The sequence below is a fragment of the Heloderma suspectum genome, chromosome 13 (genome assembly GCF_057233095.1).
Source record: "Heloderma suspectum isolate Gila_16-S chromosome 13, 16-S_ref, whole genome shotgun sequence".
Lineage (NCBI taxonomy): Eukaryota > Metazoa > Chordata > Lepidosauria > Squamata > Helodermatidae > Heloderma > Heloderma suspectum.
The window spans coordinates 22,343,321-22,365,526 of NC_139470.1; the positions used below are offsets into that span (position 1 = coordinate 22,343,321).

At 45.6% G+C, this 22,206-nt stretch overlaps 1 long non-coding RNA gene across 1 annotated transcript in view; it reads right to left on the bottom strand.

Annotated features, from left to right (window-relative positions):
• Positions 1–9,816: 9,816 nt before the first annotated feature.
• LOC146336178 (uncharacterized) overlaps positions 9,817–22,206 on the bottom strand; it is a 148,355-nt gene continuing 135,965 nt past the window's right edge. The window contains exons 2-4 of the long non-coding RNA XR_014785809.1: positions 20,520–20,711; positions 11,199–11,374; positions 9,817–10,219 (exon numbers count right to left, since the gene is read on the bottom strand). This is a non-coding gene — a long non-coding RNA (uncharacterized LOC146336178). The remainder of the gene's footprint in view (positions 10,220–11,198; positions 11,375–20,519; positions 20,712–22,206) is intronic.

The following is a 22,206-nucleotide window of genomic DNA, read 5'->3' on the forward strand; positions in this document are numbered from 1 at the left end:
GTAAATATTTACATAGACTAAGACGGGCCAAAATAAAGAATGCAAATGGTGGCGGCCGTAGCCGCCGCCATTTGCGTACGCGCATTTTTTTTTAAGTCAGACGTGATAGGCTACATAAAGATTTACGTAGCCTATCACAGCTGACTACAGGGATGCAAACGGCGGCGGCTACAGCCACTGCCATTTGCATCCCTGCTAGCCAGCGGCCGGATGTCTGGCTGCTGGCGGAGCCGGCCGGCGGCTCCGCAGAATCCCTGCGGAGCACAGCCAGCTGGCGAGGATTCCGGGGGGAGGGACAGAGCGCCTCCCCCATGACCATCAACATAATCTGCGAAAGGTAAGTCACTTTCGTACATCCCTAAAAAGAAGACCCATGGCAACCCTACACACCCCATTCCTTGAAACATTCTGTGCCACCAGCCACAAAAATCACAATCCCTGTTGTGTGTGTGTGTGTGGGGGGGTAAAATGGGAGAACCAGCAATTTGCGGGGGTGGGGGCAGGTGTCAGTTCAGCCCTACACTGAGATGATGATTCCATACAGCTAATCTGGCAACACCGAGCTACAGAAATGGTAGCACAGTAACAAGCAAGAAGAAACAACAACATCATCATCAGTGACAAAAAGGGGAACAGCTTTCTGGAACATCCTCACTGATCCTCTGTAAAAGGCCCTCTTCGCTTCCCTGGAATCTCTGATCCGTCCTAATTAACGGTCTTATTGCATTGGGCAAGGGGTAGGTAATCTGGTGCCCTCTGGATGTCTTGAACTCCAGCTTCCCAATTCCCTGACCACTGGGCATGCTGGCAGTGCAAGGGCTTATGGGAGCTGGAGTCTGAAACATTGGGAGGGCAATGGGGGTCAGATCAGAACTAACTGAAGTTCCATTCACTTTAATAGGTCTACTCTGAGTAGGACTTAGGTTGGATGTTGCCCCGGGTTACCTAACCCTACCTTAGGCGGAGGCTGTGGGTGAGTTATTCTGTGCTTGTCCGGCTACCGGGGGAGTTGCTAGGCACTTAAAAGATCCTGGGCCCGGGGCCATAGGCCTCAAATCTGCATGGGCTAATTTATATCTATATCTGCAAATTTAGAAATAATGAGAAGGATTTATTTAGATGTCACAGGAAGCAAAGCCAGGCTTTTGATAACAACATAAAATAAATTCTGATGTTAATTTGCACCCTTCCCCAGATCAGCTCAAACCAATGTTTGCTTGTTTGTTTTTCCAAACTTAATTCCCATGCATGGGGATGACGATGACTATTGCTGAGTTTCTTCCCTAGCTGCAATCCTTTTGAAAATCGCCCCCCACGTGGCAATTATGTAGAGGTTGGAGGAGTCCTTCTATTGGCACAAATGTACATTCAGGGCTCTGTGGAATAGGTCTGGGGGCTCATGAGACCAGACCTAGTGCCCCTTCCAGCTACAGCCTTAGCTGCAGCCACGCTACTGTGTCGATAACAACTGAAGGTCTGGGCCGGCCTGCTCCATTTCCCTGCTGGGAGGAGAGGAAGGGCAGACACATTATATTTTATTTCACTGGTCTTTAGGAAGAGAAGGAGGAGAAGCAGCGGGCGGGTGGGGTGGGGTGGGGTGGGGTGGGGTGGGGGGAGAAAGAGCTGTTCCGCCCGCTGGTGAGATTTCTGGCAAAAGAGCAGCCTTCTTGCCTTCCATGCTAACGCATGGGCCCAGCTGGCGAGAGATTAAAGAACTCGTCTGCAGCCCCAAAGCACTCAAAACCACACCACGGCGCAGGCAGGAAATTCCAGCTCTTGAAGGCGTAGGAGTCAGCGGAGCTGCTGAGAACCAGGAGGTGTTGTTATTCGGAAAGTAACGGGGGTCTTTGGCACTGCTTTGGGAGGGCAGCCAAGCACAGAAGATGCCCAAGCACAGGCAGCGGTAGGGCCCTCGTCCTGGAAGAGAAAAGACACACACGCACAAACTGCCCTGCTGCAGCATGGCGTTGCCAACTCTGCAAGGGAGGAACGCTGGATGGACATAAATGAAAAATCAAGGAGATCTGCTTGCTGGAGATTTTATACATACCTTAGGACAGGGCGTAGCTATGTAGAGGGAAGGCATTTGTCACTTTCTGATCCAGGGTGGTGAGAGCCAGTGTGGTTGGGTGGGACTTGGGAGATCCGGGGTCTAGTCCCCACTCGCCCATGAAGCTCACGGGGTGACTTTGGGCCACTCGCTGACGCTCAGGCTAACCTACCTCAAAGGGCTGTTGTCGGGATAAAATGGAGAAGAGGAGGGCCATGTAAGCCAACATGGGTTCCTTGCAAAAGGGAAAAAAAAGTGGGATATTAATGTAATAATAAATAATAAATATCCCACCTTTCCTTCAAGAATTTTAAAGCAGATGTGGTTCTTCCCCCCCCCCATTTATCCTCACAACAACCCTTTGAGGTAGGCTAGGGTTAGAGACAGTGACTGGCTCAAAGTGTTTGGGATGGTGACATTATGCATTGCCAAAACACACACACACACACACACACACACAAACAAACAACAACAACAACCAGGACGTTCCTGGCCAAAAAAAAGAGGGCCAAATAGGACACAGATTTTCATCACATTTCCATACCCTAATACAGGGTGTGAGCTACCTGTGGCCCCATCCTTTGTGTGTGTGTGTGGTCCCTCCCACCCCTAAATCAATGCAGAAGTATGTATGGAGCATCTTTAGTGGAGGAACCAGGGACAATTCAGTGAGGACTCAGTGAGGACTCCATGGGCATACAATGTTGGGGGCTGGGTGGCAAACCACTGGGAGTGGGAATGGAAATGGAGTATCCTGGAAAAGGGGCAAGGGCTGGCTGGAATCCAGAATGGGAGCTCTCCACATGGAGACATTTTGTTTCTTTTCAGGTGCCATTTCTTCGGCCTAATGGTTCAATAAGAAGTGACGCAGTTAAATCACTCTAAACAGATGGGACAATCTGTAACCTGCAGACTTTCCTCATCCTTGTAGTCCCTCACCGCTGAAGTCTGAATCAGCCCCCCGCCCCCCCCCCCCCGTCAGTAGCCACGGATGTAGACAAAACACACTCGAGCGGTGGGTTAGGAACAGACTTTACTGGGGATATGACCAGCTTACATCTCAAGCTGGCTGAGGTCAGCCCCATGGTCAGCAGCCCTTGCAGGAGGAAGGAGGAAGAAGAATAGGAGAGGAGGGGGAGGAGACACGGAAAATATGATCTCCCAGGGACCCCTCTCACCTGACTCAGGTACATATTAACCCTTGAAGTTCAGTTTAAGTGACTCATGGCCTGAGTCCCTCCAACCCCCCCCCCCGACTTCTTTTTTTCTTTTGGTATGGGCCTGGAATCACATCTGCACCTACCTGCAGAACCCCCATCCTGGAATCTCTTTCTTGGACATGTGAGAGTGGGAAAAGCATTTGGAAATGGGTTTAGATAGAGATATGAATAGACAGGGTATAACAGAACCCTCCCCACTAATAAAACCCTCTCTGTCATTAACACGGTCCTTTTCTAAATTGCTCAGAAACTAATTAAGGGAGAGTCACCAGCTCACAAAACGTCTCTGCCATTTGTAGGTTCTTCAGCTGACAAAACAAAGCAATGGAATAAAAGGGAGGTGCACAGCCTGAAGCGTGGCTGATTCATTCACATTGCTCTGTCAATTTCAACTCCCTCTGTCTGTTGGCTTTACTGACCTGTGGGCTCCCTGGTCGAAGGGATCCTATTTTGTTTTCTGTGGTAGCCCCATGTCTACTGTTGCATCCCATTGTGTCCTTAAAGGAAGTCTATGCAGCAGGGGTTTCAATGCAAGGCAATGGACTATTTTGGAAAGAAGGGGAGAGGGGAGAAAGGAAAAAATGAACAGAAGGGTCCATTTTTAAAGTCTTGCTTTTCATTCCAGCCACATCAAGAGAACCAATTGCAGTCCTTCTTTATTAGGCAAAGCATGTATCTCAGGTTGGTTCAGTTGATATATCTTTTCCATTCAGTTTCTGCTCAGGCTGTTAGTAATACACTGTACACACACACACACACACACACTCCCCTGTGAATCTAATACTTTCTGGGAAGTTTATTAGAGCAGCTGTTAAGGCCGAAAGCTGAGGCTTTAAAACAGGCCAGGAACATGCGCTGATGGTACTTTCCAAGTCCACACAGATTCTATTACCAAGTGCTGCTTATGTGACTGTGATTAGTTTTTCATATTCCTTGCGGTCTTGTTAAGGATGTGGGCCGGGGTAAAGCTGTGGTCGCTGGTGCTGTGTTTCTGAATGCGCTTTATGATTGCAAACTAAAGCTGAACACCATAGGGGAAAGCCATAGTGTACATGTCTCTGTGTGTATGTGTGTGTGTGATGGGGGGTGGGGGGAGGGAGAGGGAGAAAGAGAGAAGAATATAATACTTTATTCATTACACTCTCCAACCAGGAAAAAAAATGCATTTCCACCCCCCACCCCCGCTGCTCCTTTTCCTATCTACAGACCTATCAAGTTTTCATCACCCAAATGTGATCCAAGGGTGTTCAAAATGCAAAACACATCATAAATCTACATGCCTGGCTAGGACCTGGAAAGTTAAAAAAAAGAAGTGGAGGCCGAAAAGAGGAGGGAGGGAGGGCATGGAGCATTGATCAATGCACGGCCCATCATTAGATGAAGCAGCTGTCTTCTGCAGCTCTGCGTATCACCGCAATATTTTAACTTGGTATTAGGTGGGACAATTCTCATACTTTTCCTTGCATTCCCCCACCCCCACCTCATCTCCTCTGAAGGAGTTAAGAACAGATGTCTCCCAGTTTAAACGTGCTGACCAGCTGAGAAGGATGCTTGGATGGTTTACAGGACTTTCCTCCACTTTCAGTGGTTCCCTCTGCAGCAACAGGCAAAATCCTTTGGGGAATGAAGAATGCACAAGCTGGCCTTTGTTTCACCTGGCATGCCAACTGCATGGCTTTCTGAGCATGTTTGGCCAGGTATTCCCCCCCCCTGTTGAAAAGGGGGGGGAGAGAAGAATGTGAAAGACAAATATAAAGGGCTGAACCAAATGTTCTCCTTTTTTCAAACATTAGCAGACCAAAAAAATAGTCATTCAGGGGCAAAATGAGTAGGGATGTATGGATTTTGTTAAACTTGTTCTGTTTGTATTTCACAGATTGTCAGGCGTCTTTCATTCCATCATCCACTGATTGACAGAATTGGATTTTTTTCAGGATGTATGGGAATTTCATTCCATTTGTGCAAATGTATATTAGCGCTAATGTGTACTTGTGCTAATGTGCATTAGTGCAAGTGTGAATTAGTACTAATGTACTTTAGCGAACATGTGAATTTGCAGATATCTCCCCCCCCCCAGGGGGGGGGGGTGAACAGTTTCCAAGTCTACAGAATCCATGTGACTCAGAAAAAGCTGGTCCTCTGCAAAGTCATAGAAATCCAAACTCCTTTGAATCTGTTGCGGATTTCTCTGACATCCATCCCTAGTAATGCTATTCTCTCCAGTTCTACAGAAAATGTGCTCCTGTTCATAAGGATGTTACCTGGAAACTGGCTCAGGTAAGTGACCATTGGAACATAGAGGGCTGTCATCTAGGTCAGATATTTCTTGATCATAGAATCATAGAAAAGCAGGGTTGGAAGGGGCCTATAAGACCATCGAGTCCAACCCCTGCTTACTGCAGGAATCCAAGTCAGAGCATCCCTGACAAGTGGCTGTCCAGCTTCATCTTGAATGCCTCCAGTGTGGGAGAGCCCTCCACCTCCCTAGGTCATGGGTTCCATTATCGTATTGCTCTAAGAAAATAAGAACATAGAATCATAGAATAGCAGGGTTGGAAGGGGCCTATAAGACCATCGAGTCCAACCCCTGCTTAGTGCAGGAATCCAAGTCAGAGCATCCCTGACAGATGGCTGTCTAGCCTCATCTTGAATGCCTCCAGTGTGGGAGAGCCCACCACCTCCCTAGGGAATGGGTTCCATTGTCATATTGCTCTAACAGTGAGGAGGTTTTTCCTGACGTTCAGCTGGAATCTGGCTCCCTGCAACTTGAGCACATTATTCCGTGTCCTGCATTCTGGGATGATCTACCCCTATACTGTCTTCTTCGGCTGGCGGCAGTTCTCCAGGTTTTCAAACAGGGGTGTTTCCCACCACTTCCTACCTGATCCCTTAACTAGAGTTGGTGGGGAGTGAACCTGGGACTGTATGCATGCAAAGCAGGTGTTCTAGCACTGAGCGATGACCCCCCTGCAGCAGGTGAGACTGCTGCTGCTACTGATCCCACCAAAGCAGCTGATGCCTCCTTCTCTATGTCCCAGTGGCAAATTAGGGCCCATGGCAGCAGGGCTCATGATGCACAACCAACCAAACCATCGTACAGAGACATAGGGCATGTGCCATTGCACGAGAGTTCCCCAAACTAGAGCTGAGTATTACTGCACATTTAATTGACATAGGCAAGTAGGCTCCATTCTTTTCCCCCCCACAATACTTTTTATTCTACTTTTTTATCTTTATAAATGGAAATCTACAATTTCCAACATTACAGTATTCTTTGGAGGACACAGCAACAACCAAAACAACAACAACGAAAAATAAAAAGGAAGGAGAAGGAAAACGGAGAAAGAACAGGAAAACAAAGGGAACAAGAAAAAGTATTTTTTTTAAAAAAAAAAAAGTTACATTAAGGGGTTATATTTAAACTCCCTTACACATAAACTTCAAGTATCACTCTACTTAAAATATTATACCATTGCCAATATTACAATTCAGTACAGCGTAGGTAATCCATCTTATTTCAATAACATAACCTCAGACTTATAGCAAGAAAACAGGCATACAATTATTCTCCCCTAGCCATAAAATGCTTTTCAACTAACATATAATGGTAAAGCTAAAATCAACCAACCAAGAATACTACTAATCATAGTCTCAAAATACTACTACTACTAATAATAATAATTAAAAGAAAAAGAAGGAAATTATTAAGGATAAAAGCAAGTAGGCTCTGTTCTGTTGGTATCCATCATGGCAGCAGAGTCCTCAGCTGTTCTGAAAGGTATGTTCTGACCATCGGGAGAGGAATATATGACCAATATGATAAGATGTTCAAGTTGTGTTCTTTGTAGGTTGTGCAGAGGGGCCATTCCCAAATGGCAGACCATTCCAAATGTCTGTTTTTTTCTGTCCATGGGCGCAACAGAATACGTTTCCCAGCATGTCTTATAGCTTAACGTACTATTGAGTGCTGTTGTCTGCATATGGTACATTGTTAAGATCGAGGCCTTTCATGTCTGCTTGAATGGTTTGGATTAGGTCTTCAAAGTGAGTCTGTTTTCTTGACACTTGTGTTAATAATCTGGTTGCTTTGTGCCAAAAGCTGTGAATCTGGAAGAAGTGAACAATCGGCATCTTCTCCAGTGTGTTTTTCTTCTCTTGTCATATGGGAAGTCTCAGCTTCTCCACTGGAAAGTCAATTGTCAGCAATGCAAGCCCATGCATGTCTATTCAGGAGTAAATCCTATTGAGCTCAATGGAACTTACTCTGAGGTAAGTGCATAGGATCGCAGCCTGAAGGGACTAATGTTATTCCTTCTCCAAGCATCACAAATTCCTTTCTCTAATTTAAGATCAAATCTGTCAGGAAATGTAAAGCATTGCACGAGTGGTACTAGGAGTGCTGCAACCTTTCATTGATTAATCAATAACATTAATCCATTTAAAACAAGTTACACTGATCAATAGAAAACATTTTTAATTGACTAAAAAGGCATCCCTGATGAAGTGGGCAACGGTTTTAAAACAAACTAATGATAATTATTTTTCTACAAGTCTTTATATAAACTGAAGATGGCAGGCACCAGTTTTACAGAGATATTCCTGTTCACACTCACATGGGAAAAGATACCTCTTTTTAGACCAGGATGGGGAACCTTTGGCCCATGGGCTGAATCTGACCCACCAAGCCAACCCATCCGGCCTGTGGGACTTCAGGCAAGGCCCCATCCCCTCCAGGAAGGGAGAAGGGTGGGGGCGACTATGCCATGGACTTGAAGAGCATCCCTTAAGGCTGCATCTCAGTCTGCTTTGCTCCTCACATACCTTCCCCAATTGGGAAAAGCAAGGGAGGAGCCAAGCCAGCTGCAGACTCATCCATCACCTCTTGGAACTGGCTGAGTCCTGAGCCAGCTTTGCTCCCTGCTCTTCTCCTCCAACTGGGAAAAAGTGAAGGTGGACTGAACCAGGCTGCTAAGTCCCTTTCTCTGTGCAGAGAGAAGCACAGAGGGATTGGTCTGTGCCTGTCTTGGCAAGGAGGATGGAGCTGGATTAGGGATGTATGGATATTATAAAATCCGTTGAAAGGTTGTCTTGAAAGTTGTCACAGAGAGGAAGGCCAGCATCTCTTCTCGATCATCCCAGAGTGCAGAACACGGAATAATGGGCTCAAGCTACAGGAAGCCAGATTCCGGCTGAACATCAGGAAAAAATTCCTGACTGTTAGAGCAGTATGACAATGGAATCAATTACCTAGGGAGGTGGTGGGCTCTCCCACACTGGAGGCCTTCAAGACGAGGCTGGACAGCCATCTGTCAGGGATGCTCTGACTTGGATCCCTGCACTGAGCAGAGGGTTGGACTCGATTGTCTTATAGGCCCCTTCCAGCCCTACTATTCTATGACTCTAGGATTCTATGTTGCATCTGTGTTTTGTGGATTGTCAGGTACCTTTTTGTTCCATTGTCTGCTCACTGATGGAATCGGGTTTTTTCCCCCCATTTTCTGAATTTGCACAAATTCACACTTGCGGAAATGCATGAATCCCCCCACAAAATGCACAAATCCCCCCAAAGGCACATTTTCATGCTTTAGCCTATGGGGGAAATGCACATTTTCAGCAGCTGTTCCTTTACCCTAGCTGTCCTTAGACTTTTCTAGGCTGCTTCTTCCATCTCACTCTTCAGGCTCTGCTCTCACTTCAGGCTCTGACTGTCTCTCTCTTGCTCTGGCTGCAGCCTGGTCTTTATCTTACTGGCTCTCTCGCTCTCTTTATACTGAAAGTACAGCTTCAAACCTGAAGAAATGAAATTTAGGTGGAGAAATGAAACTGACATCCAACCAGAGAAATGAAACTATTCCTCAGGGTTATCCCCTCCCAACAGAAAACTCCAGGCCTCTAAGCCTGAACTCCCCCCCCCCCTTTGCCTCTGTAGGCCTCAAACCTTCATAGGCTGTAATCCCACGTAGGTTGCAATCCTGTGGTCCTTGGGAGGGCAGCCTAGAGTTTCTAGCAAAGTAGAATGGGAGGCTGGAGGGCAGAGAATGAGATTTTTGCTTGTAAGCCTCCGTATTGTAGCCATGGGAACCTCTGCCTCCTTTTCTGCTCTGCTGTTGGTACCCTGATGATGGTAACTGCAAAAAAGGAGCACTCGGGTGCAGGAATGGATTAGGGGGGAATTCATATCAACCCTCACCCCCATCACCAGCATGCCCCCAGAACAGGGCAGACGTATGCCATTCCTTGAGCTGGTATATTGATTGATTGATTGATTTTTATGTACAAGATTTATATAACGCACCACATCTAAACAGCCTCCATACACTAACAGTATATTCCATATACTTAAAACAGTATACTTATTTCCCCTCCCATTGGAATTAACGGAAATTAGAATTGGGAAGGGGGCGCTAACAAAATTAGGGGACAAATGGGGAAAAATGTCCCCCACCTTCTGCCAGCATAAGCCCAGTAGGGCTTTTGATTTGGCTATTCCTCCAGCTCGGGTTCTTCATCCCCTGCCCCCACAAAGTTTCCCCGTTATCAGTGAATAAGTTCAATCTGACTGTTTTTATTTCTTTATTAGCAATATTTATATACAGGTTAATATTTTTTTAAAAATCCCTAAGTGGTTCACATATAAATATTAAAAACCACATTCCAAGTACACGATTAAAAAACAACAATTCTAATTACATTAACAATACAAAACATTGCAAGGAGTAGTAAGATGGAGCAACCCATGATTGTTGATGTTTATTCGCTCAGTCGCTTCCAACTCTTCGTGACTTCATGGACCAGTCCACGCCAGAGCTTCCTGTCGGCCATCACCACCCCCAGCTCTCCCAAGGTCGAGTCCGTCACCTCCAGAATATCATCCATCCGTCTTGCCCTCGTCGGCCCCTCTTCCTTTTGCCTTCCACTTTCCCTAGCATCAGCATCTTCTCCAGGGTATCTTAATTACAAGCCAGAGAAAGCCTGGGTGAACGAGTGCATTTTCAGGAGGTGTTTGAAACATGCCATATTATCTGCCTCCTGAACTGCATGGAGGAAGATGAGAAGACCTGCCATTAGGATGGACGGACTCACCAGAGTCTGTGCTCGGCGGGCACTCAAGCAGCCGTCGCTGCTTCTCGCCCACACGAGCCAGGCTGTGTGAGCCTCTGGAGGGCTCGGAGAGCTATCTGGGAGCATGCCACAGCTGCCCACTCCTCCACGCGCATCGCCATCTTTCACGCAAATTGGGGCTTTACATTTTCATATTTACTGTTGCACCAGTGATGGCCATACAGGGCCATTTTCACAACATTAGAGGCCTCTAATGTTGTGGAAATGGCCCTGTATTGCTGCTATTGTGCTCAACAGTAAATCTATGGAAATACAGAGGCCCACCTGCATAAAAGATGGTGGCTTGAAAGCAGGATGGGCAGCTGCTGGGTGTGAGCAGATGGGTCCTGGAAGTTCCAGCCTCTCACATGGCTCGGTGGGGGGGGAGAGCTGGATTCTGGGGGGCAAATGTGGGGGGGAGTCTCATGGACTTCTGGACCCAGTTGGATGCCCGCACCATCCTTACCCATCATCGAGGTATTATGTGGTGATGCTGTGCTGGTGGTGGAACAACCAGCAAGGCCTCGTCTGAAGATATGAAAGGCTGGCTGGGTTTATATAAGAGAAGGCGGTTTGCTAGATATCCTGGTTCCAAGCTGTTTAGGGCTTTGTAGGACAATAACACTTTTAAAGAAATTCAGTCTTAAGTCTTGTCTATCCATCTTACAGCAGTCACATTTTATAATTAGTGCTGTGCTGAATTCCCCCTCCCTCCCCGAGCATTGCCGTTCAGCTTGATAGAAAAGATTGCTTCTGAAAAGGTATGGAAAGGAGAAGCACATTTTGCAGAAATTCTCCTGAGCTGAGTTTGGGGTTCTTGTACTTACCTTACTTATGAGGGGGCCGGGGAGTATCCACGAGGGTCCTGTTTTTCATTGTACACTCGTCTCTCAAGTAGCTTGTAGCCTCCTTGGCTTCCCACATCTCAATTGAAGCCCAGGATAATTCCCCCCTGTAGGCGTAGGGCTTTTTTCAGATCAGGAAGTGCAGGCAGCCAGGGATGCTGCAGAGCAATGGGAAGATGTGTCATGGAATGGTAAAACACACCCAGTACCCTCAACCACCTAGTGTTTAGGTGAGCTCAAAAAACACTACCAAAATAAATTCTAAATAGATTGTAAAAACACCCTGAGGATGAAGCACCATAGCTGAAGCTCCTTTCGTGGGGAAAGAAAACTTTCAGGAAATTGGATAAGTTTTCAGACAGCACTAGCTCCGCCTCTTTCCTAAAGCTAGACACTACAGCCCCCCCCACACACACACACACGCCTGAATTGTGAAGGATGCAAAATGGAGGCTAAGATGCCAATGCAATGTCTGCTCCTGCTGCTTTCCATGGCAGCACACACAAAAAGGGGCGGGGGAGAAAAGAAAAAGAAAGCAGAAGCTGTGCTACAACCCCGGCCCATGGTGAACCCTGTAAGAAAGTGTTTGAGAATATCTCCTCCCACTGGAGATATTCAGTGAAGTTGTCCCCGCAATTTCTCTGCCCACAACTAAAGTGGAGAATTTGGAGAGTCTGCTTGCGTGCAGCTCTAATAACTCTATCCCATAAGAAAAAGAAAAGAAGAAGCTTTTGAAAGAAGAACATGGATTTGTCAAAAACAAGTCCTGCCAGACAAATCTGATCGCATTTTTTGATCAAGTAACCTCCCTTGTGGACCGTGGGAATGCTGTAGACACCATATACCTTGACTTCAGCAAAGCTTTTGACAAAGTGCCCCATGATATCCTGATGAGCAAACTAGCTCAAAGTGGGCTAGATGAAACAACGATCCGGTGGATCCACAGTTGGCTACAGAATCGGACTCAAACAGTGCTTATCAATGGGGCCTTCTCAAACTGGGGAGAGGGCTCAGTCCTGGGCCCAGCGTTCTTCTATATTTTTATTAATGACTTGGAGGAGGAGGTGCAGGGAATGCTGATCAAATTTGCAGATGACACAAAATTGGGCGGGATAGCTAATACTCTGGAAGACAAAAACAAAATTCAAAGTGATCTGGATAGACTGGAGCGCTGGGCAGAAAACAACAGAATGACATTTAATAGGGATAAATGCCAAGTTCTGCACCTAGGAAAAAGAAACCAAATGCACAGTTACAAGATGGGGGACACATGGCTCAACAACACTACAAGTGAGAAGGATCTTGGAATTGTTGTCGATCACAAGCTGAATATGAGGCAAATGCTCTTTTGGGCTGCATTAATAGAAGCATAGCTTCCAAATCCCGGGAAGTACTAGTTCCCCTCTACTCAGCACTGGTTAGGCCTCATCTGGAGTACTGTGTCCAGTTCTGGACACCACACTTTAAGCAGGATGCAGACCAACTGGAGAGGGTTCAAAGGAGGGCAACAAAGATGATCAGGGGACTGGAAACAAAGTCCTATGAAGAGAGGCTGAAAGAACTGGGCATGTTTAGCCTTGAGAAGAGAAGACTGAGGGGAGATATGATAGCGCTCTTCAAGTACTTGAAAGTTCACAGAGAGGAAGGCCAGGATCTCTTCTTGATCATCTCAGAGTGCAGGACACAGAATAATGGGCTCAAGTGACAGGAAGCCAGATTCCCGCTGAACATCAGGAAAAACTTCCTGACTGTTAGAGCAATACGACATTGGAACCAATTCCCTAGAGAGGTGGTGGGCTCTCCCACACTGGAGGCGTTCAAGACGAGGCTGGACAGCCATCTGTCAGGGATGCTCTGACCTGGATTCCTGCACTGAGCAGGGGGTTGGACTCGATGGCCTTGTAGGCCCCTTCCAGCCCTACTATTCTATGATTCTATGATTCTATAAACTGTGCTACAATCCCGGCCCATGGTGAACCTCTGAGTAAGTGTTTGAGAATATCTCCTCCCACTGGAGGTATTCAGTGAAGTTCTTCCCCCCAATTTCTCTGCCCACAACTGGAATGGGGAAATTTCAGAGTTCGCTTGCACGCAGCTCTAATAATTCTAACCCATAAGAAAAAGAAAAAAAGAAACTGTACTACAATCCCGGCCCATGGTGAAAACCCTCTGAGAAAGTGTTTGAGAATATCTCCTCCCCCTGGAGGTATTCAGTGAAGTTCTTCCCCCCCCAATTTCTCTGCCCACAGCTAGGGTGGGGGATTTTGAGAGTTCGCTTGCGCGCAGCTCTAATAATTCTATCCCATATGAAATACTTGATGCTTTTGTTCTTCTAAATCTAACAGCCAGAAAAAAAAACATTTGGATTAGAAATAAAGGAAGAGGGGCCGACCAAGGGCAAGGTGGATGGATGATATTCTGGAGGTATGGACTCGACCTTGGGGGAGCTGGGGGTGGCGACGGCCAACAGGAAGCTCAGGCGTGGGCTGGTCCATGAAGTCACAAAGAGTCGGAAGCGACTGACCGGATAAACAACAACAACATACATACACACTGTGTGTGTGTGTGTGTGTGGAGAAAGAGAGAGAGAGAGAGAGAACTAATCAGGGTGGTGGTGAAGGTGTTTGTTTTTTGCTAGCAAATTAGAATTAGAAGCCTGTGCTGTAGAATCTACACGAAGAGACACACCGCAACTCCCATTTCTAAGGGAAACGCTAGCAACAGAGCAGCAAAACACTCCGGAAATTCACGAGCATTTATTACTGTAACTCAATCAAGTAGCCAAGCAGATGTCAGACTGTTGCTGTTACTGGTGGAACTCATCCACCATGAGTAGGCTGACCATGCCCATGTACAGTTTGACGTCCGTTGTTGTTGTTGTTGTTTGTTGTTGTTGTTTGTTTGTTTGTTTTTTGTTGTTGTGGTCGTTGTATTTTGCTGGGCCCACTGAAGCAGGACAACCTGCCATTTCCAATGACGAGGCTCAGAGTCATGTGTGTGTCTATGTGTGTTCATCTACTTTTCATATGGCCAACCACCACTTGTTGATGGAGTGCTGAGAATAACGAATCTCCCAGAGTTGAAGGGTAAAGTTCGAAAGTTCATTCAGGGTATGGCGTTTTTTCCCACTGGAGTCTCTGGAGGAGATCAGACCTGTCAGTATGCAGCAAAGTGGGGGAGGCTATTTATCTGTGGGAACACGGGGGGGAAGTAAATTTTTTCAATTAAAATATTTGGAGATCTATAGTCAAAGCTTCCCCCCCTCTTTTTTTAAAAAAAGAAATGACTGAAGGAAAGAACAGAAAGGAAGGAGTGAGGCGACGGGTGTGTGTGTGTGTGTGAGAGAGAGAGAGAGAGAGAGATTTGAGCAGATTATTTTGTCAGACCTGTATCATTTTTCAAGTGTGCAAAAAGGATCATTTGCAGCAGTAGTACATTCAGAGTAGCGACAGGACATCAATTTCCCCTCCAGCTAATAGACCATAAATAACAGAACAGTTTGCCTGCCCTGATTCTTAGCACAACACCAGTTCCTGCAGTGTGGGGTGTGGACAGTGGACGAGAGCTGTTTCCTTCATTCATGTGCCGCTGTGGGTGGGGATGTCGGAGAAACTGCAATGGAACCAAAAGAGTTCGGATTTTTATGAGTCTAACCCACGGATTCTGCAGCAAACCAACTCTTCCCCATTGGGTGGATTCTGCGGACGTGAGGACCGGTTTTCCAAACTTCCCTGAATTTTGCGCAAATTTCGTCATTGAAAATTTGCAAAATACATAAAAACCTCATCACAAACGTGCATTTCCCCATAGGCTAAAGCATGAAAATGCACATTTGGGGGGAATTTGTGCATTTCCACACATGCAGATTTGCACAACTGTATGTTTTGCTCAAATCTGCATTTGTGCAAAGTTGGAAACAGAAAAAAAAATGGTTCCGGTGATGGGCAGATGTTGGAACGAGAGGTGCCTGACAATCTGCAAAACACAGACAGAAGGATTTTATACAATCCGTACTTCCCTAGTTTCAAGGCCTGGTTTCAGGACAAAATTATCCTTGGTCGCCCATTGGAGCTAAGGGGTGTCCGTCACCAGGAAATCTGGCCCTTTGGGGGCTCGCCACACTTCCATAGCATGCCCAACTCAGCTTGCATTTGCTAGCCAAGCTACAGGTTTCCCCCGAATTCCAGGGACTTCTTACATTTTGTTTTGTTTTGCATTTGTCTCAGCCATAATGTGCGCAAGTAGAGATTTGCACACATTACAGATGCCAATTGCACAAATCTGCATTTATTTTATTTTTTGAATGAAGATTCTTAATGCTTTTGTTTTCTTTGGCAGGACTGAGACTGCCTGGTTACATTATTCAGAAGCCTTTGTTTGATCATGTTCTTTCATTCTTCACTTATGATTGCTTACATCACAAGAGCATTGTTGTTGCATTTGTCTTTCTTCCTGGTTATTTCCTCCATGTGGAAACAAGAATCCTGTCTTGTGTCTAGTAGTCCTGATGGCTATATGCTACCTCCAGTTTCGGAGGCAATGTGCCTATGTACATCAGTTGTTGGGGAACATGGGCAGGAGGGTGCTGTTGCACTCATGTCCTACAGTAGGTTTCCCATGGGCAGCTGGTTGGCCACAGTGTGAACAGAATGCTGGACTAGATGGACCTTGGTCTGATCTAACATGGCTCTTCTTGTGTTGTTATGTCTTAGTCATGTCTCCATCAGTAAGTGGTGACATCATGAAGAAAGAGAGAGGGGCCGGGGAAGGGATGAAGGGATAAGGGGTGAAGTGCTAGTATTAACATTCAAAGCCCTAAATGGCTTGGCACCAGGTTTCCTGAAGGATTGCCTCTACCCATATATACCTACCCAGACCTTAAGATTGACTTTAGTGGTCATTTTCTGGGAGCCCCTGCCAAAGGAAGGGTCGCTAAGGCTACCAAGAAGAAGGACTTTTCTGTTGTGGCACCCTGGTTTTGCAATGAGCTTCCCAGAGAGGCCAGAGGGGTCTATGTTGTGCTTTTTTCGGTGCCAGGTGAGAACTTCTTATTTTCCTAGGCATGTTAGTTTTTCAGTTTCAGTTGCTTTAAATTTGTCCCTGCATTTGAAAACTTCACACTGCTGCTAGGTTTGATTTTGGTTTATTTTATTTTATTTTGTATGATATTTTCAAACTTTTAAACATTCATATTGTATTTTATCGTGTTGCATTTTATGGTTTGAATTGTTGTGAACCATCCAAAGAGCTTTGGCTATTGGGCAGTATAAGCTAGGAGAAGGTTGAAGAAAAGATATAGATCATAAAGGTATATGCTGGAAAATCCTGCAAGTAGGACAGGCGGGAATGAGGAACATTTTTAAAGTTTGGGCAGGCACAGGTATCACAAAGCCCTCTGGTCTCCCGAGGCCTGCAAAGACCATGAAGAGGATACCAAAGTCTAGTGCATTTTTCTTCTGAGTTGATGTTTCATATGCCATATGCACATTTTTATTTTATTTTACTGCAGTTGAAATTGTGTATTCAAAATCTGAGCACCGAAACTGGAATATTTGGTTTAGGATCTCTGAAATTATTTCTTTCAGCTCTAAATATCTCCAGATCTTGACTTTATTGAAGAAAAAAAATGCCCACAGCCCTTGAAACGAATGAGTAGAAACTGCACGTTCATTCCTTGATAAACTGATTGGTCGGATTCCAAAATCAGCAAGAACACACAGCTAGATCCATGCACTCAAATAGGCTTGGATTTGTATTTCTGGAATAACAAGACACCACAGACGGGCCTTTCATCTGATCCTGCAGGGCTCTTCTTATGTTCATGCTGCCCAACAACCCACTTTTAAAACTGATAGGCATTTCAGAACACTTTTGTGACACAGAATGAAAGGACTGGGGAGCAAGGTGGACTCAGAAATCCCCCTGGGTGCGCATTCCAGCCACTGACCCTGTCCAAAAGAACTTAACAGATCCTGGTCTGTGTCTGGGAATTTCCCTTATTTTCCTGGGACTTCGGGGCTTTAAAAAAGTAGCAGCTCTTTCATGACGTGTCTATGGTAGAATGATACCAGCTTCCCCCGACCGGGCGCCCTCCAGATATCGTGGCATACAGCTCCCATCATCCCCAGCAATTCCATTGGCCATGCTGGCTGGGGATAATGGGAGTTGTGGTCCAACCCATTTGGAGGGTGCCAGTTTGGAGGAAGGTTAAATCAACCTACAGCCAGGTCTCTTCAGTATGCAATACTTAGATAAAACAGAGAGTGGGAACCAATCTGGCTGTCAAGGGCTCCTTGGAGGCCTCTCTCAGTCTAATCCAGTAGCCAAGTCCAGACACAGACAAAGGGATTTTTTTCAAAGCTTTATTCCTCTTTTACAACTTAACAGCTCTACTGTTAGCAACTAGATATGAGCAGCAGAGTACCTATGCCCTACGTTAGAACAGTTGGTCCCCGTTTGAAAGGGAATTACTGGCAGACCCCTGAACTTAAGGACTAGGGAGAGTCCCTCCCCTTTTCTCTTGGATCCTCTGGGCGCAGCCGTTGTTTGTGCGCCAACCGGGCACTATGCCTCCTTTCTGCGCCCTCCATTTGGCACCGCTCTCTGCGTCGGTGTCGCGCGTCCATCAAGTCTGCTTCCCACGCTCTGTCACTCCCAGGACTGCTATCTAAGCTAGGAATGCTGGTGGGAGGAATCTCCGTCAGCTGTTGGCCCTGGGAAAGAGCAGTGCGCTCCTCTCCCAGGAGCAACTCCTCTTCCTCAGAATCAGAACTACTCTGGGATTCTATGGGCTCAGTGTCCACCCTGACACTGACCACCATGTTTGAACAAACCCATGTTTGAAACTTCCTGCGTGCGTAATGGCTAGTGACCCAACTGTGCATTCAGTTGTCACATGTTTGGTATTTCCCAGGGGTGTCTCTTGACATGCCTGGATATTTTCCTGCATCTGTGGGGACTGTACCCCTCCTTTAAAACAAATAAATACCTTATCCCCACTTTATCTCCACTACATTGAAATGGAATTCTCCCTGACATGGGTGGGTGACAATCTGTAACAACCATATTCTATGATGTCTCTGTATTATGTACTCAGAATCAAAACCTCTGGATGTTGTTGTTGTTGTTAAATGGAGGTGTGGAAAGTTTTGCCTTTGTATGCTCATCTAAAATAGTAATAGAATCCAGGTAGGTAAATTATACATATACAAGTGGGACCTCTTCCCGGATACTCCATTCCATTCCCACAATTGCCACCAGCATTCTGTGCCCACTGAGCATGCTCAGTTCATGGGGGGGGGTTGGGGGGGAAGGGGGGCTCCCCTTGAGGGTTTTTTTAATTATAATTTTAATAATGTCATCTATCTATCTATCTATCTATCATCTATCTATCTATCTATCTATCTATCTATCTATCACATTTTTATAGTATACTTGTACTTTTCCCAACCTTGCTTTATGTTTTAAATATTTTATGCTATGTAAGCCACCTTGGGAAGATGTTGCCCTGAAAGATGGGATATAATACTGGAATGAATGAATGAATGAATGAATGAATGAAATTGATTGCAAGCCAATGAGGCAATTCATTGAAAAACAAGTAGACGGAAAAGCCTCACTGTATACATCAGTTGCATTTGCCACTGTCAAACAGATATAGTAGATCGGTGGAAAATTCATGACCTCTGGTTCACAGCCCTGATGACGATGATCAAAAGCAACTTCCCTGACCCTAGATGTGTAGGCTTTGCCACAGCACCTCCACAGCCAACACAAATAACAGAATTCAAAGCTCCTGGATTAGGGGTCAGGTATGGGTTCCATTAACCCAAAGGTTTGAAGGAATCACCTCCTTGTAATGCTGTACATGAAATGTTAGCTACAAAGAATCCAGAGCAATACCATAAACAGTTGTGAAAAGACTTGATTTACATTGAGTCTCTTTGGGGTAAGTAAAATGGGAGGTGAGGATTGTGAGCAGTCCCTCCTTGTAAGCTAAAATTGCAAACTGCTGATGCTACAATGCTCCTGGCTTAATTGATAATTGTTTCCAATTATGACTACTTGTGGTGGCTTGCATTTCTTTATGCTTTCAGCTGCTAAAAAATGGTATTGCTCCCCCCAATAGCAAGCACAAGTGGTAAGCGCCAACAAGGTTGCAGCAAAAATGGGCCACTGAGAAACAAGAGGGCAGTATCAGCATACTTAGGAAAGCCCCAAGGTTTGCAGAAGTAGGAATAACTGGGGGGGGGGGCGCTACGGAGGAACCTTCTCTCCCACAACACTAAAGAAGCAGCCCAGTCAGAACACAGTATGCTCAATAGTAGTTATTCTGCCAAATTTCATAATTATAGAATCATAGAATAGTAGGGTTGGAAGGGGCCTACAAGAACATCAAGTCCAACCCCCTGCTCAATGCAGGAATCCAGGCCAAAGCATCCCCGACAGATGGCTGTCCAGCCTCGTCTTGAATGCCTCCAGTTTGGGAGAGCCCACCACCTCCCCAGGTAATTGGTTCCATTGTCGTATTGCTCTAAAAGTCAGGAAGTTTTTCCTGATGTTCAGCCGGAATCTGGCTTCCTGCCACTTGAGCCTATTATTCCATGTCCTGCATTCTGGGATGATCGAGAAGAGATCCTGGCCTTCCTTTCTGTGACAACCTTTCAAGTACTTGAAGGGCGCTATCACATCTCCCTTCAGTCTTCCCTTCTCCAGGCTAAACATGCCCACTTCTTTCAGGCCTCCTCACAGGGCTTTGTTTCCAGTCCCCTGATCATCTTGGTTGCCCCAGTTAGTTGGATCATTGGTCAAAACTCACCTTAATACTCACCTTCGTACTGAGCCTGGATTGATGTATTATAAATAGGGATGTTTGGATTGTATTTAATCCATTCTGCATGCGTTCTGTGGATTGGATGGAGTTTTGAGGTCCATTGTTCACAAACCCATGAATTTGAGGGGGGTTTTTCCCCCTTGCTCAGAAAATTACATGAATACATTTGCAAGTTACAGAAGTACAGAATTTGCATAACAATTTACAGAATGTAATATATTTACGTCTTTTCTTAAAGCCTTAAAAGTTACATATTCATGATAGTAATATTTGTGAATTATGCATTGCTCTTCATCTAACTTTCTGTTTCGTCTATGAATTTATTTATGCAAATTTGAGGGGGAGATTAAAAAGCTGCTTTAAACAGAATCAACCTATACAATATAATAACATAATATAAAACCAATTTCCAAAAATATAACTATTTTAAACCATCAGCAGGAAGTCCAAGGGCCCATGAAAACACTTACCATATCCTGTCAAATGTCTGGGAGTAGAAGAAGGTCTTAACCTGGCACTGAAAAGATGAGAATGCAGGCCTCATTGGGAAATCATTCCATGGGGGGGGGTCAATGAGAAGTCCCTCTTCCTTGCTGCCAATATCCCTCAGAGGAGGGCTTCTTATGATGGCTGTATTCTCCAGTTGTGATTTTTTTTTTCAGCTGAAATGAATGAAAAACATTTTGTTCACTTGCAACCATACCAAGAAATCAAGAGGCAGACATGAAGGTATGGGTTCAGCTGGTGCCCCAATTAGGGATGTCAGAGAAATCTGCAATGGAACCAAATGAGTTCAGATTTTTATGAATCTGACCAACAGATTCCACAGCAGACCAGTTTTCCCCCCTGTCAGGTGGATTCCACAGACTGGTGGAACAAATTCCCAACTTTCCTGAATTTTGCACAAATTTTGTCTGTTGAAAAATATGCTAAATTAAAGAGGAGGGGGGGAAACCCGGTCAAAATGCGCATTGTCTGGGGACTGGTACATTTCCAAACATGTGAAGTTGCGCAAATGCACATGCATGCAATTGTGAATTTGAGCCAATTTGGAAATGGAAAAATCCCATTCCGTCAACGGGCAGATGTCAGAACAAAAGGTGCCTGACAATCCGTGAACCACAGATGGAACAGATTTTACACAGTCCGTACATCCCTAGCCACAACTTTATTGGTTAACAGAAGAGATCAACAGGAGTGAAAGTGGTGCAGGATACACTAATCTTATCTGTCAGGGGGCGAGCATTACCCAGCCACAATGTCAGGGTCAACCTACCAGGTGTTGAGATGTGATCTCATGAGTTCCACCCCCTCAGATCCCACAATTTTGAAGTGTATGACCCATTTCAGCTGCAAACATGTTCTCTTCCCTGTCATAAGTCCAGCAATCCAGGTAGGGTTGGACCTTGGGGCCAGATCCATGGGTGTGCAGGGCCTCCCTGCCCTTGGAGAAAAGTAACCTCCCAGAGAGCAGCAGGTGATGAGGGCAGCAAGGCAGCAGAAGCAAACTACCTGATGAAGCACCTCTCCTGGCATGAACCTGCTCATACACTATGTTCATCATCTAAGGCTTTCCTCCAGGTAACTCTTCCAAGGGAGGCTCAGAAGGTGGCAACAAGGGAGAGGGCTTTCTCAGTGGTAGCCCCCCAAATTATGAAATGGTCTTCCCGACAAGGCCCACCTGGCACCAACACTGTTATCTTTTCAGTACCAGGTTAAGACCATCTTCTTCTCTCAGGCATTCGGCGGTGTATCATGAGTTTTTAATCAGGTCTGGGATTGTTCTTATTGTTAATTGTTTAAAATTGTTTTAGATATATGTGTGTCTCTCTGTGTGTTGTCTGTTTATATATTTGTATTAAATGGTTTTGATAATGCATTTTTTAAAGATTTTCATCTTTGTGAACCACCCAGACAGCTCTAGCTACGAGGAGGTGTAGAAAGGTAATAAATAGAATGAAATGACATTGTATTCCTGTAGTCCTCAGTATCCTAATCCCTCGGTCCCCAGGCAGTGTTGAGGCCGCCCCAGTGCAGAATGAACACAAACTAAATCTGTAGTAGAAACACTCAGGATCTTCAATGCCAGGGCCAGCCCAAGATATTTTGCTGCCTGAGGCAAAGGACAAGATGGTGCCCCATCCCATTCCATATACA